The 15,153-nt window shown below is 42.3% G+C and overlaps 1 protein-coding gene across 1 annotated transcript in view; it reads right to left on the reverse strand.

Annotated features, from left to right (window-relative positions):
- The window catches only part of LOC310985199 (tetratricopeptide repeat protein 14-like), a 408,748-nt gene that overhangs the window by 318,920 nt on the left and 74,675 nt on the right, over positions 1–15,153 (reverse strand). The gene's annotated exons all lie outside the window — the stretch shown is intronic.

A 15,153-nucleotide genomic window follows, 5' to 3' on the forward strand; every position in this document is an offset into this window, starting at 1 on the left:
CTCTGCTACATACATTTAACGGTGCAGCTACAGAATATATACCTTAGATGGTAACTTCTGCCATCGGCAGTGGGTGCCAACATGTTAAGAGTTGTGTAATATCTTCACAGGATCGCATAGCAAAGCCTCATTAGCCTCATTAGTTAAAGGAAGTAAAAAATACACTGTGCATCCAAAAAGGGTGAGGCAGAGCAACTCAACATGAGGCCGCATTCAAACACACCATAAAAACCTCACACTTGTAATCCACTGGTAAATTAATAGTAATTTAAAGTAAAAAGAATCTATGTGGTAGCTGTGGTTATACCTATATTTTTCATGGCAACTTGCCAGAAGATCAGAACTGTGTGTTTTGCCTTCGTTATATTGTTAAATCAAGAGCATCAGAAGGAGTTTCTAAATCGTTTAGAAGAACCAATGATACAAAAATATTTGATTGTGAAATACATACATATGAATTGCAAATATTAATATCAATCTGTTGTGTCACTGTGTAGAATTATTTTCTTTTACTATCTGCTGATGTTAATATTCATTAGGCCCTGTACAGAATCTGTAACATCTGGTTATACTGTAAATGTCAGCTGCTGAATTTCTTTACAGTGTAAAATTAGATAAAGCCCAGAAGTTAATTATAGTACTCTTCAGATTGCTTACACAGCATACACACATTTACACAGGGGTAAACGCACAATCAAAACTGAAGTTGTGCACACAGAGGTAAATGCACAATTAAAATTTAAGTTGTACCTGTGTAAGAAAAAACAAAAAACAAAAAAAAACTTATTGCAAATATGCACATCTGCTTGATTATACCCAAAACTAATAGACCTACTCTTTATTTGATCGTGCAAGTTGACCCTTAAGCATGAATATTGTTTTTAAAATAACAATTGTAATACACACGCGCTCTTCAAAGGGCAAGTTCACGACAAAGCTCAGTAACCCGTACAGAGAAACCAGCAGGCGCTGTGTTGTTCTAGCTCTAGGGTTTGATCTCCAACTGGAGTTCCTCCATCATTACTGAGCTTTGATTGGGCAGCAGGATCATAAAAGCGCTGCAGATTTCTGGACATGAGATCATGTTAGCGCATTGCACTGCACTGACCATCCTCCATGAATGCATGTGAGGTCAAGGCAAAACACCCGGTGCCCTCAGAGAAGGAAGAAGCCCACTCACTGTGGTCGGCCCGCTGTGTTGGGCCCGGCGGCATGCCAGTGTCATTGTGTGCCCACGCAGCTGTGACCTTCTCAGGGATCATCAAGGCATCTGCCCCCCTGATTGAGATTCCAGGTAAGATTAAGCGTGGCCCCTGGAAATCTGTGTCAAGTGTACAGAGTGTGTCGGCCGTCGGCGGCCCCTCGTAAAAAAGTTGTGTGTCCCCGTGTGGCTCGCGTGCACTAAGGACCTGAAAGATTTACACTTCTTCTGTGCGATGCTAATGGACCCTTAAAGAAAAAATGTGATACAATATCTCTTTAAATAAAAAAAAATAAAAAAAACTCTTACCGCAACCATACCAGACGCTTTACTCAGCATATTAGTCTGAGAATACCTCACAGTAAACTCAGCTCTTAATTCTGACCCGACTGTGCACACATGTCACTCACCGAGTCAGTTTCATGGCTTCCTGTCTGGGAAACTTACATGACGCCGCCATGACTCAGCTGTGTATGAATGCAGTGTTCTTAATCTGCTTTTTATTCACAGTTTTATCTAAATGTGTGATTGTGAATTATAATAGATGCATACTTTTCACATATATGGATCTTTTGTTGTCTTTTGGATAAATAAAATGAATGAAAAATATTCTTTAAGATCAAGTCAATGAACAGTTAACAACAACTATCATCTGGCAACTTAATTAGAGGAATATTTGCCCTTCACGAGTGTTCTTGTCTGATTCATTTCATTGCTTTCTTACTAAAATGGTATGTGACAAAGGTTTTTTCATAGCTGTACGTGTGAATATTTAACAGGTTTTTATGGTTGTGTGAAGAGGGCTGACGTGCTGGTTCTTGAACGACTCAGTTTAATGCAGAGACAGGTGCTGGTGGTCAGGTCAAGCGGCAGCTGTCCATGTAACTAGGTTATATATTTTTTCTGTGTCATTATTATTAGTCCAATCGAGGTCACAAACTTTAGTTCTGCTCCGTTCATTACTCTCAGGTCTGAATAATTGTGTCTGGAACATTTTTTATCTTATCTCACAGTTAGTTACAGGGCTGTGGATGGAAACGTTCAATGTTTCTCCAGCTGAAACTCATCTTGTTGTTGGTGGTGGTGTTTTTTTTTATTATTACAAACAAAAGGGTCATGATCTGTCAAATACACCACACAGGATGTAACCTCGGGCCGCTCTGTGTTGTGATATTTCCTGTGACAAACACAACTATTGTCCCAAGATAATCCAATAAAGTGCGAACTAAATATAGCAGCAGTGGAAGACAAAACGTTTGGCCCGGGGCGACACTCTAGCACCTACGCAAAGCGCTGTTAAGCCCGACAGCAGCAGACACCAGCCCTGCCAATTAGCACAGACGGAGGAAGGTAGAGGGACAGGAGGGCGACAGAGGAGCGAGGGAGGATTCAATGTCAAGACCGAAGACTAAAAGACTGAGCTCACTAATGGGAAGGTCGGGAGAATAACGCACGGCCGTGATAAATACAACAGACGATAACGAGACAATCCGCCGAAAGCCTGATACACAGCAGAAACCTGAGAGCTGAGACGTCTTGCTCCAAAGTGTTGACGACACAAAGTCTGTTTGGTTTTTGAGGCAGAAACAAAGTTCTTAGTGTAAAAAGATGAATCTTGTCTGTGTCAAACAAGACCTAAAATTACTCAACCAAAGATGTTCTCTGTCCTAACCTGTGTCCTCCACAGCGGTGTATCAGCTGTTGACCTACTGAACAGAACTGATCTTTTATGAACATGAATGTGTTTTATGATAAAAAACAGTTTAGAAGAATTTGGTTCAGGAAATTATAATGGTTTTGATTAAAAGCCAAATCTTTACAATGGGAGCCTCACTAAGAAATGCAGAGAGTCCTTAGTGAGGAGCCTCCTCGAGTTGCTAAATTACGATAAGCTAGCAAGAGCTAACGTTAGGCTACAGGACATGAAACAGCCAGCTGAATAAATACAGTTCATTAAATGGATTCCCAGTGAGGCTACTTAAAAATTGTCAAATCAATACTCGAAATGTAAGCATTAAGGATAAAATTTAAGTTTAGTTTTGCATTTTCCATAGTTTTTTTTAGCTAGGGCGCAGCCATCTTTGTTGGTCGCCAGTGTGTGACATCACTGGATCCGTTGCCTCCGCTGGCAGACAGTGAAAGTGAATGATAGCTACAGACAGACAGTAAAAAATTAAACTGTCAAGGGCACAGAATTAGGGATGACACAGGGGAGACCACAGCTGTATTGCTCCTTCATATAATAATGAGTTACTGTAGAAAAAAACAGTCTGTTTTCATTAACTACCGCTAACGGCTGCGGCTAACAACAGAGACTCCTCTGCTGATCTCGGCTCCAGGGTCTGTGTGATCATTTCTTACAGCATGTTTACATCCAGAAGAAAACTAAGGAAAGTTGATCGTAACGTAGCATTAAGTGACGGACAGTGAAGCTGTTTGACCACTCGGACTCAACTGGAAGGATTTAAAACGTGGCGTTGTTTAACCCTCAGTGTTGCCAGCGGTAGAATATTGCTGTACTTAATATGAAAGGGGGCTCCCGCATGCTTGAGTTTTACACTGCTGACAACACAGTTGTTGCAATGCAACAAAGCACTGCATATTTTTCATGTAATTTCTTTGATTTGTGTCCATTTAAATTTTATGGCCAAATAGCTATAAAAACTGAAAAAACATTTCAGTTTACTCAGACTCAACTAAAGTCAACTCTTGTTTATGTCATTTATCCAGTAAATCGTGTGTTTAAGAAAGCGGAGAGACCGGCAGAGGTCTGCATTCTTCTAGTTGTCCTCATTTGTTGCTTTTTTTGTGGGTGCAGGATATGCAGGCTGAAGAACTGGAGCAGGCAACCATTGCGATCTTTGTCATGGAAAGAGGATCCTTTCCTCCCACCCGAAGGCGTCATTAATGGGACACAGGTCCTGGACAAGGTGCCTTCAGCTGCAACAGCTGTTGCCATGTTCTTCAGACTTGCATATGACACGTGGTTGAGAATTATCAAAGGACTGTTTATCTGTATAGGCCGAAGTACTTTTTAAAAAAATGTACAATGTTAGCTGTTTGGCTAAAAATGTTCATTGAACAATAGTAAGAATGTGATACAAAGGAATGTGTGTTGATGAGTCTTCATCAAAATGTATTTAAAGCCTCAGTATGTAGTATTGGGGTTAAACCGTAACATCCAGTGTTCAGATTCTAGATTGCAGCGCTCACTCACTCACCCCTCCTGTCGGCAAAGTGACAGTGGCCACCGAGGACAAACACATTCGCAAATTAACCGCTAACTGCTAACAATATCTTTGACCAATTACTATCGTTTTTTTTTTTTTTAACACACATGCAATCTTCCACTCGTGCCTGCCTTCAGTCATATATATTACACAGGAAGACTTACAGTATGTGCCAGTTAGGCAGTGCGGCCCCATGAGGGAAGATCAGAGGACAAACATAATTGGACATATATATTTACATTGAGTCAGAGCTAAATGTTCGTTCGTCGTTGTAAGCCATTGGATGCACGATGTAAACACGGAAGAACATCTCACAGCAAATCTCACGCATGCACACAAACATCAACAGAGCCACTAGGAGCTACTGCTACAACAAATTTATTTTTGTTTTCATGTGGCGGCTTCAGGACACTTGGGTCAGTACGGACGAGCAGTATGGAGGTATTTGGATGTTTCATAGTGTGTGTTTTGGACGATTCAATAATGAACTCTATCCGCCGCCATTATATGAAAATCTGTTGCCAGCCGGACCCCCCCTGGAACTCCAAAAGCCTTTTGATGACTCTGAAAGTTCCCCAAACCCTTCCTTGGCATGACGGTGAGTAGAAAATTGGTGAATTATCGATTTTGGGTGAAGTATCCCTTTAAAGGAGTCAAAGTTATTTTGTTTGTAGGTGATGATCTAAAAACCTCCTCAAAGATTCTTAATGTGAAAGTAAAATTTCAACAAACAAACTTTTTCACTCTGTGTGTTCTCACCAGGTGACACCAGACCATCCAGAAGAAGAGCATGAAGGGAGATGATGCAATTTAAACTAATGTAAAAATAAATAAATAAACAAGGCAGACATTTTTAAAACCCCTAATCTGTGTCTTTTTTCCTTGTCCCCTCTTTCCTCTCCCTGCTATCTCTCTCTCTCTCTCTGTCTATCATCCCTCCTCTTGCAGAGACACATGGCACTCAGGCATTCCTGTCGTTCCATTATAACAAGCCACATTCCCTGGAACACTTCCTCCGCTCTGTTCCTGCTTGTGGTCCCTGGGTCCCAGAGCAGACAACCCCCCCCCCCCCCCCCCCCCTTCCTACCACCACCACCAAACCAACCACCCACTCTCCTCCTCCTCCTCTGCACCCCCCACTCCCCACCTCCGTCCCCCCCACTCTAGTGCTGCTTATCCCTGGACATCTGTGGTTCCCACTGCAGAATAGCCACCAGCAGCAGCCACCAACCAGAGCCTCTTCCCCTCTACAGCTTTCTTTCTGTTTCTGCTGACCCCGTCACACTGGATCCACCGCCGGTACCGGGAGGAGACGAGCATCCGAGCGCCGGCACCAGGACCTGAAGACGCCGACCGGAGCACACGGGGGGGCAGGAGGAGGAGGACACCTGGGGAGACGAGCCCCATCACACCTATGAGAGACAACATGGGGGGAAAGGAGAAGAAGATTTTGGTGATTGCAAATGTGCCCAACTACCAGGGGTGAGTTTTTATTATTATTTTTTTTTATCATGCAAACAGTTAAAAAACAGTGTGTGTTGCACCTCTGGCATTAAAGCCGGTTTGACCTGAGTGTTTGTGCGCCTCTTCACAAATGCAAAGCGATCATAAACCTGCATAATTGGGATTTTAACACCTCCTTTCCTCTGGTATCAGTTTCACTCAGGGTGAGGTGCCATTAGTTCAGTTTACCCGGTGCACTGATTCATTTATTTCTGATTTACTGTTGCTGGCCGACTTTGGCTTCAATAATATTTGACAACAAAAACAACAACGGAAAACGTTTTAAAATGTCTTGAATTTTAAATTTTGAACATACCGATACTTGTAAAGATTGAAAAATATACCATGCTGTAATTTTCTCCTACATCACACTCACTGGTTGTGTTCGGCTTCAATAATTTATCAATTTCCCACGTTAATTATAACAATAAGCGGGACAAATCAAGCTGATTTAACGATATTGAGTTAACTGTTGACTCAGACACAATTTTTTGTGCAAAACAAAGTGCAACTCAATCTGCTGGGGGACTAAAATAAGGACTCTGCTTTGTTCTTGGGCGAAATGGAAAAGTACATTGGGTTGAACGTTCTACAGTTACACTCTTCTGCCGAGGCTGCTGAGTTGTTGTCAGTGTGAAGGATTGGAGGGGCTGCGGCCACCGAATATGTCTGGTTGGGGGCACAAATCGGTGTGTATAAGTGTGTGCGTGCTCCCCAACATGTGAGTTACAGCAGCAACAGTGTGTGTGTGTGTGTGGAGGGGGGGCGTAGCAGCGTGATGACTGTGCAGTGTTGGTTCAGTTTCTGGGAACCCACTGGGGAGCTGCTGCTGTTGCTGCTGCTCATGTGCACGCTGCATGTGTGTTTCATGTGTGTGCATTGTATATGGCACTTAAAGCAGGAGGCTCAGGGTCGCCCCCGGCTTTAGTAACAATTTGGCCCCGTCCTAAGAGAGCGGTCCCCCCACTCCCGGTCCAAGTATTTGCACTGGACACTCCAGAGAGCGTAGGTGATGATACGTTGATCAGGACTTGGCTGCAGCGAGCTGGCGGAGCGAGGGAGGGGAGGGAGGGCAGGGAATGTGGAGTTTGACACAGAAAAAAAAAAGAAACCTGTCGAACACTTGATATTAAAACCGCCGCATCGTCGACGTCTTTAATTTGATGCCTATTAATTTGAAAAGTGCCTGCGGTCACGTCAGTATCGTCGCTAATGAAGGAGTGTGGGCAGGGAGTTATGTTCGGCGTGTGAGTTGATGAGTGTGCAGTTGGACCGTCCGGCCTTCAGTAGAGGCTGCTTTATATTTAGTCAGTATTTTCATTGATGTGAAACAAAAGACAGGTTCAGGTGCAGTCCGGTGATAACATTATGTACTTTTCTATTCTCCTCTCTCTCCACACACACACATACACACTACAGACACCTCCCCCACATGCCTATGGTTTATAGGCTTTGTTGGCTGTTTCCATGCGACTACTAAAACCAGGACAGCGGTGGCCCCTCGCAGAGAGATAGCACCCCGTGGTGAAGACTGTCCATTTGAGACCAGATCCTCTGTCCAGGCCTGATCCTTAAAAAAAGGTCCCTTAATCTGCCCTGCTGCTGTTTTTGGACGATGCTCACATGTAACAAGCAAAACCCTAGTAAAGTTAGGCCTGGGATCAGATACGCACCTTTACATAAGTAGCTACGCACCATATACGTAGACGAACGCACACGTGCACGCGTCGGGAACACAGCAGACTCTGTGACTCCCCCTTGCCACTTAATGTTATCTCAGCTGAGAGCGACTACAATGTGTGTTTACCCAGCAGCCGATACACAGAGCAGAAGCTCAGATGCTTCATAGAGGTTCAGCTCAGAAATGAGTATGTAAAGAAATACCCAAAGTAGAATGTGTATGTGAACATATACTTAATCTATATGATGAATTTTTGGATGGTAATATCACTGTCTATCTTATTAACAGGCTTTGGGATTGATGTATACAATATAAGATATACTATTATATATAATGTTTACAGACATATGACAGATATGCCAATAGATGTCATTCTTATCATATACATACACATGAATTTCATATATGGAAATTGAAGATACCGGTATGTGCATATGCGTATGAAAAACTTATTTTACAAAAATTGTCTGAGTTACGTTCGACTCGGAAAACAAGAAATTGAAGAAAGACAAAATCCTCTGACAAAAATAAAAAACAAAAACAAACTCATTTACGTATAAACACGACAGAGATAGTTCGATAGTAACCAACACAAACAAGAGTCATCTGTTTGTTTCCGACTTAGGAAAAATAACACACTCGCTGCAACCAGCTGTTGATAATCAGTTGCGTAAGCTAACGTCTTGCTAAACCACATTTTCTATTTCTACATGTGTTAAATACACAAGAGACAGTGTAAATACACAAGCTTAGGAGCTGTTTGAAGTCACAAGTCGCTTTCTCATGCGTCCAGTTTTTGAGCCAAGCTAGTGCTATACGTCATAAAACACCAATCTCTGTACGAGCTGCACAGATTAAACTGTGTTTCCGTGTGTTAGTTTGAACAAAACTGTCTCATCCTGGTTGAGATTTATACAAAACTTTCAAAACTTTACTACCAGCACCATTTTGTGTCCCTATAAACCACCTGATAGAGATGAGTGACACACAGGAGTGTCGTGTTGTCACCTGCTGCTACCGTCTTTCACCGTGTCTCTGTTTTTAACGCTCCCCATTTGTCCCCCTGCTTGTACCTTGTACAATTAGCCTGCCACAATAAACCCACAGCTATGTATAGACTTTGATTCAGCATTCGATCACAATCCTGAACACAGAGAAATAATTTCACAACAACCCAACTCCCCCTATTAGCATTATTTTCATAATCCTGTTCATGTCTTTATTCCTCTAACCTCTACGGACCGTATGAATAGAGTCTGGCTGATTGAATGCTTGTGGGCAGGTTTGCAGCGGCTGGTTTCGACAGTGATGTTTCCTTTCATCACTGTGCTCTCATGGCACATTTGGCATTTCACAGGGTAGGAGTAGGGTGGGGGGTAGGGGGTGGGGTCTAAATGCTGCCATCCCTCCCTCCTTTTTCCCTCTTGCTCTTTATTCATCTAAACATACATCCATGGACTCACACAGTCCTCCAAGTCTCCATGATTCATTGCTACTTTAAGAGTTATGAGACACATGCGGCTCTTCCTATCGGTTACACGGAAGGATTATGATGGAGAAGACAGATAAGGACCCCCCCTGCCGTTTTATAGAAGGGGATTACCGCGGGCCGCCAAGCAAAGTAAACATACACAAACTACAGCATTGCTTGGACAGTGACCGACTCACTTCTTGCTCGCATACCACACGCAAAACACACTTACATAACAAGCAGTTAAAGTAACAACTGCGAAGACTCAAAGACGACCACAGTGGAAAGTCATTTATTCAGCTTTCATCCCCTGTCTGCTTGGCAACAAGATCTGTGGCACCTCCTGTTTCTTAATGGTTTTTAACCAATGGAGCTTTTCCATTTCTGGTGATAGAGTGACCATTGACCCCCCGGCCCTGTAATACAGCGCACCCAAAATAAAGTCCTTTAAAGTGAGTGCCCCAGAGGTCAGTCGGGTCTCCCAGGAGCATTGGGGTTGTGTAGGTGGGGGTGTGGGGGGTGAGACACCGTCAAAACAGGCATAGGGTTCTTGAAAGGCCATCGGCTGCAAAACACCTAATTTAAAGGAACAGGCCGCAGGTGGTGCTCAGGTCAGACAACTGCTGTGTGACGCAAGTAGCGCTCAGCTTGTTTATGACAGTGAGGGCACATAAAAATAAAAAGATATGTACTCAAGATAACATGTGACCAGAAAAAATATCTTATTGTTGGATAAGTGAGTTTACTGTAAAATGTAAAAGAAATCCTCAGATATAAAATAACTGTGACTTTTATCTCTGTTACACTTGACAACAACTCACTACACTGCACTTCATGCCATGCCGGGTTGGCAAGGGTATTGGCAATATATCCAAATGATAAACTATACCGTAGTAGAGCCTTTTTTGGCTCGTGACCCCATTTTGACATCACAAATTTCTGGCGACCCCGTGTCCGTCAATCAAAATACGCCAACTCAGATGTTTTTATATGCTGCATTTCATTTGAACTCGATTTATATTCAAGAAAGTGAAAGTATAGAATACAGTTGTTTAAGATTGTGTGTGGTGTTTTTAGTCATCATTTTAAAAGAATAATAAGAATATATCATTAGTTTTGTGCAATCTCTCCAGAGGAATAGTCTACCATAATACACAGCTAGACGTCGACCACAGATTCACAGTGGTGGAGAAACTTTTGCTCAGGCCCAATGTTGGAGACAATGGCAGACCATACTCACATTTTTTGGTCCTGCACCGCCTTACAATCTTTCTGGACTCAAGTACAAGCTGCAACAGGGAGGATTCTGGGATACAAACATATCAAAGGATTTACATAACAGGGACATTTTTATATATATATATATATATATATATATATATATATATATATATAGCAAGTAAAAAAAGCAACAACCAGATGCTGGCTTATTAGAGAACCTCCCACCCTGAACCAGTGGATAAGTATAATAAATGACATAATGTACACATCTTTCCCTACTCGCTCTCTTAACTATATTTTCTCTGTCGGTATTCTGCTTTTGTCACATATATTTTGCTGTTAGTTGCTTCAAGTACCTTAACTCCTGCTGCTATTGATTTCTTGTATTTTTCTTTTGTTTAGCTCATGTATGTTGTCTGCTTGTCTTTTGGGGTGGAACTTTGTACAAGTTCATTAGGACTTCATTCCCTCCTTGCGCAGCATTTTACGCATTTTTTGCTAAACTAATAAACCTAAACCTAAAGTATGGAACGTATAACTTTCATTTTGAGATTACAGAAGGAAAAGAGGAAAGATTACTGGGCTAAATGGGTCACATATTTAGCCAATGCAGAGTGTGACGTCTGAAATTGTTGTAAACACAGCTGTGAACGAAAGTGGATCATCCTGTGGCTACTGGCTAGTATTTAAGTGTATCATTCAATGTGACTGAATGTACTGTATGTACCGGAATATGACCTCATGTTTGTGTTATGAAAAGAAAAAAATAAAGTAAAAAAAAAACAAACAATATCATTAGTTTTATCAATGGATGCAGTTGGTGCATCTGCAAACTAATCCCCCAGTTCTTCCACATACTGAGAAGATAAATAAAAGTAAAACCCAATAATAGCAGCGGAGGCTGTGCCAACTGTAAATAAATCACTGAATGTAAAAAGGCCAACGTAAGAAGCAGTGACAGGTGCTCTTCTCTGGCCCACTCTCTTGGTTTCAGCACCGGAGTTGAAATCCAACCCTGAGAACTGAGCCTGTGATGCTGAAGAACGGCCCTGGCTGCTACACACAGCCTGCGTCAAGCTCAAACTACAGCCATTCTCTGACCTCTGTAATTGTCAAGCAAAGGCAGGACATTTACACTGAGGGGGTATAAATATCCCCCCGGTGATCTTCCATGACTCCCCCAGAGGCTCAACAGGTAGAGCGCAGCAGAAAGCCAGCTGTCGCCTGCGGGCGTCAGTCCGGATTTCTCCACCACATCATCAGTCATCCCATTTGGATCTGACACACTGCTGCTCACCGAGGGACCCGGATCAAAGCGTATGGAGCGCGCAGCTATGCCAGCAACGTAGTTAGAGATGGGCAGCAGATTAGACGAGAGATTTCTCCATACTGTTTATAACGAGGGGAGTCATTCCTTTAATTTCACCCGTTGCATCAGGCGAGCGAAAGCAATGGTGCAAATCAGTGAACAGGAATGTTTCATTTCATTATCAGATTTACACGATTTTTCCATCAACTCCATGCACTATACCTTGACTTTTAAGGTGGTAATAATCTATTTATAGACTACTGCATTTTCTCAATTAGAATTGGATTTAGACGTATAATAATCACCTAATTTGTATTACACTGACAGGCTGCAACTACAGATTGTTTTCCAAACCAATTAAAGGTCTTAAAATAGGGAAAAAAGTTTAAGATGATGTCTTTAAATTGCATTAATTCGTCGATAACACACCTTATTAACTTTACAACCATAAAAAGCCAGATGATGTTTGGTACTTATATGCCTCAACATGAGCTTAGATCACACAAATCACTTATTGAGAAATGAATCAGTTAATAGTTTAGTCTATAAAATGCCACATTAACATCAAATTACTTGTTTTATCTGCCTGTTTGAGAGACTTACATCAGAAAAAGCAGCATATTCTGATAATTAAGAGGTCATGAGCTGCTGCTGTTTGGAAAATTTGACTAAGTGTTATTTCCTACCGATTGATTTTTGAAGAATCATCTCAGCAGTAGATTATCCATGGTGACTATGACGGCAAGTTGTTAAGGGGTTAATAAAAAAATACCTGTTGTGATTTCAGGTCAGACAAAAAGACTCTGTGTAACGAGTCTGTTTCTAAGAAGAATGGAAAGCTCTTCACGTCGGCCATGCCACCGCCCATACCCATGTCCCCCATCGTGGAGAAGATGGAGGGGCTGAAGGATATCCGTAACCGCAGCAACAGCCTCCGCCTGGGTCGACTGGCCTTCTACCGCCACCTGGAGAAGGTGGAGACCATGCGCTGTTTCTGGGAGCTCAAGCACGTGGAGCTGGAGGGAGGCAACAACCAGGTACCGTGTCGTGCACCGCTGGTTTCGCATCATCCACACAAAACCATCACACTCACTCCCTGAGAATTAGACCAGATGAAATCACTGATTCCTGGAAACAGAAAACACTTTTAAAACTTGACTTGGGTCCTTGGGGGTCCTTGCCTCTCTGCTGTTGTTTTCAATCTACAAAATCAGATCTGGACTTTCCTATTTATTAAATTACATTAAACGAGGACTTTTAGGAGTTTTAGCCACTTTACAAACACCAGCGGCTGCCTGAAAGGTGGAAAACACAACATACCGGTAAATCAACTCTTTTACAAAAATGGCAAGAAAATAATGACTGTATGTTGTGCCCCTTGATGGAAACACAACCATATACAGTACACAACCTAAACTACACTCAGCAGTATGCAGAGAAGTGGTCAACATACAGTGGTACGACGTGTCCTCAAGTCAACAAGTCAACGAGCTCACTAGAGGGAGCTGCAGATCTTTTAATGTTTTTTTATTGCTTGTTTGAACCTCCTCAACTCAGAGCCCGTCTCACATATAAAAGCTCAGACTGAAATGAATGTTTGGCACTCGGTCAAGGACACAGATACAGTACACAGACACACACACACAAACTCAAATCGATCTCAGACTAGCCACAAGATGGCGCCCTTTGTCAGTCTGCTCAGATGCGTGAGGGTAAACACACAGCAGGGCTGTTGCTGACAGTCAATACCAATATTCATTTAAACTTTCTCAATTCCAATACATAGAAACTGTAAATAACTTTAAAACCACTCAGCTCGGTCTCCAGGTTTAGAATATTATATTATATATAGTATGTATTAGATATATCATTAAAATTGCTTGTACAGTCGGCCTGACACCTGAGCTTTAAGGAACCAGTTATGACACTTCGAGCAGCTACTCATGAGTAAATAGTGGTTTGAAGGAAATATGTACTATACTAAACTATAAAACATGGGCTCTGTATCACCTGCTGTTGTTGTAGCATTGAAGAATGAGTAGTTTTTTAATTTGGTTGCATTTGACTGGCCAGAGATGTGGAGTGGGAGCACTGTGTCCACATAAACAGGTTAATGTTTATGTAAGATGCTAATGAGACATACATCAAAACTTAAGCCTGCATCACTTTCATTTTTTATAGTTCAATTACACTGAGCTTTTTATTTTTGCTTTTCCAACAGCCTGAATTTCAAGTTACTATTACACTGTATATTATTTTAGAATATGAAATGTACAGTTTTAGCAGCACCGACGCTACTCGCCAGATGTTTGACCTCTGAAAAGCTAGACTAAGTGTTTGCATTGTGAGCATTTTTTTTACTTTATGTCGTGTGTGTCTTATTTATTGTTTCTCTTGCCCAACTGTAAATCAGCGACGCCGCACCGTGGCCACCAGGCCGCGCTCAGAGAAATGTTACAGTGATAAACATAGAGGCACCGTATGTAATTCAATCCCCTCGGCCTCTCATAGAGCCCAGTGAAAACTCTATCGCCTCCCTCCATCTCTGAACCCCCCCCACCCGACCTCAGCTGCACCTTCACTCCCCCACCTCTCCTTCTTCTACTCTCTCCTCTTTTTTTGTCTTTCCTCTCTCCATCCTTCATCCAAAACCCTGTTGCACCTGGTTTATCATGAGCACATGATGAGCCCAGCAGGACGTCCGACAGCTTCATTACAAACTTTCCCACTCCGGCTCGGTGCAGAGGTGCTGCTCAGGTTGCCACTAGGGGAATACTTTCCCTCCCACGGGTCCTGCTGCTCCGTGACCCCTGTGACCCTTGCACCCAACCCCAGCTGTTGTCGCTTGTTAAATAAAACTAGCTTTAACCTGTTTAACCCGCTTTGAAGAAGTCATGTTGCAACAACCTGCTAAATCCAGCCACCTGTAAAGATGTTGTTGAAAATGTTCACCTTTGTGTTCATTTTACTTATTTTTGCAGTGCATAAAAAATAAAAAAAAATGTTTCCCTGAAGTTGTGAAAGGGCAGAAATGTCCAAAAAGAAGGACACAATAACGTTTCATTATCTCTTAAAGGAACATCATGTAAAGGCACCAAGGTTAGAAGTCCTTGGGGCTGCAAAGCAACAAGTTTAGCAGGGCACCAGGAAGGGACCTGATCTGCCTGAGCACAGTGGCCACATTCCACTATCCTGTATAAATCATCAGCTGCATCCAGACAGATAGTTGTCGCTCACACAGAGACACTCACAGTCCAAAAAGGAAAGTCTACAGTCCTCTGCTGACACTAATGGAGCAGATCTGTCTCTCTCTCCCTTTACATATATACAGAGCCTATATACAGTATATAGTTTATAGTACAGAGGAGAAACAGATTTTTGTTTTTACTTTCTTTTCTTCCACCTCGTTATTGCTTGGTACAATGAACGGGCTATAAAACTTTACAGTTGCACACAGAGCCGGTCACTTCAGCACCTGTTTTGCATCTGTCCCGTGCAGAGACGAACTTGGCTTCAGCCGCACAGATGCAGGTGTTT

This window comes from Trachurus trachurus (assembly GCF_905171665.1).
Source record: "Trachurus trachurus genome assembly, chromosome: 4".
In the NCBI taxonomy this organism is placed as follows: domain Eukaryota; kingdom Metazoa; phylum Chordata; class Actinopteri; order Carangiformes; family Carangidae; genus Trachurus; species Trachurus trachurus.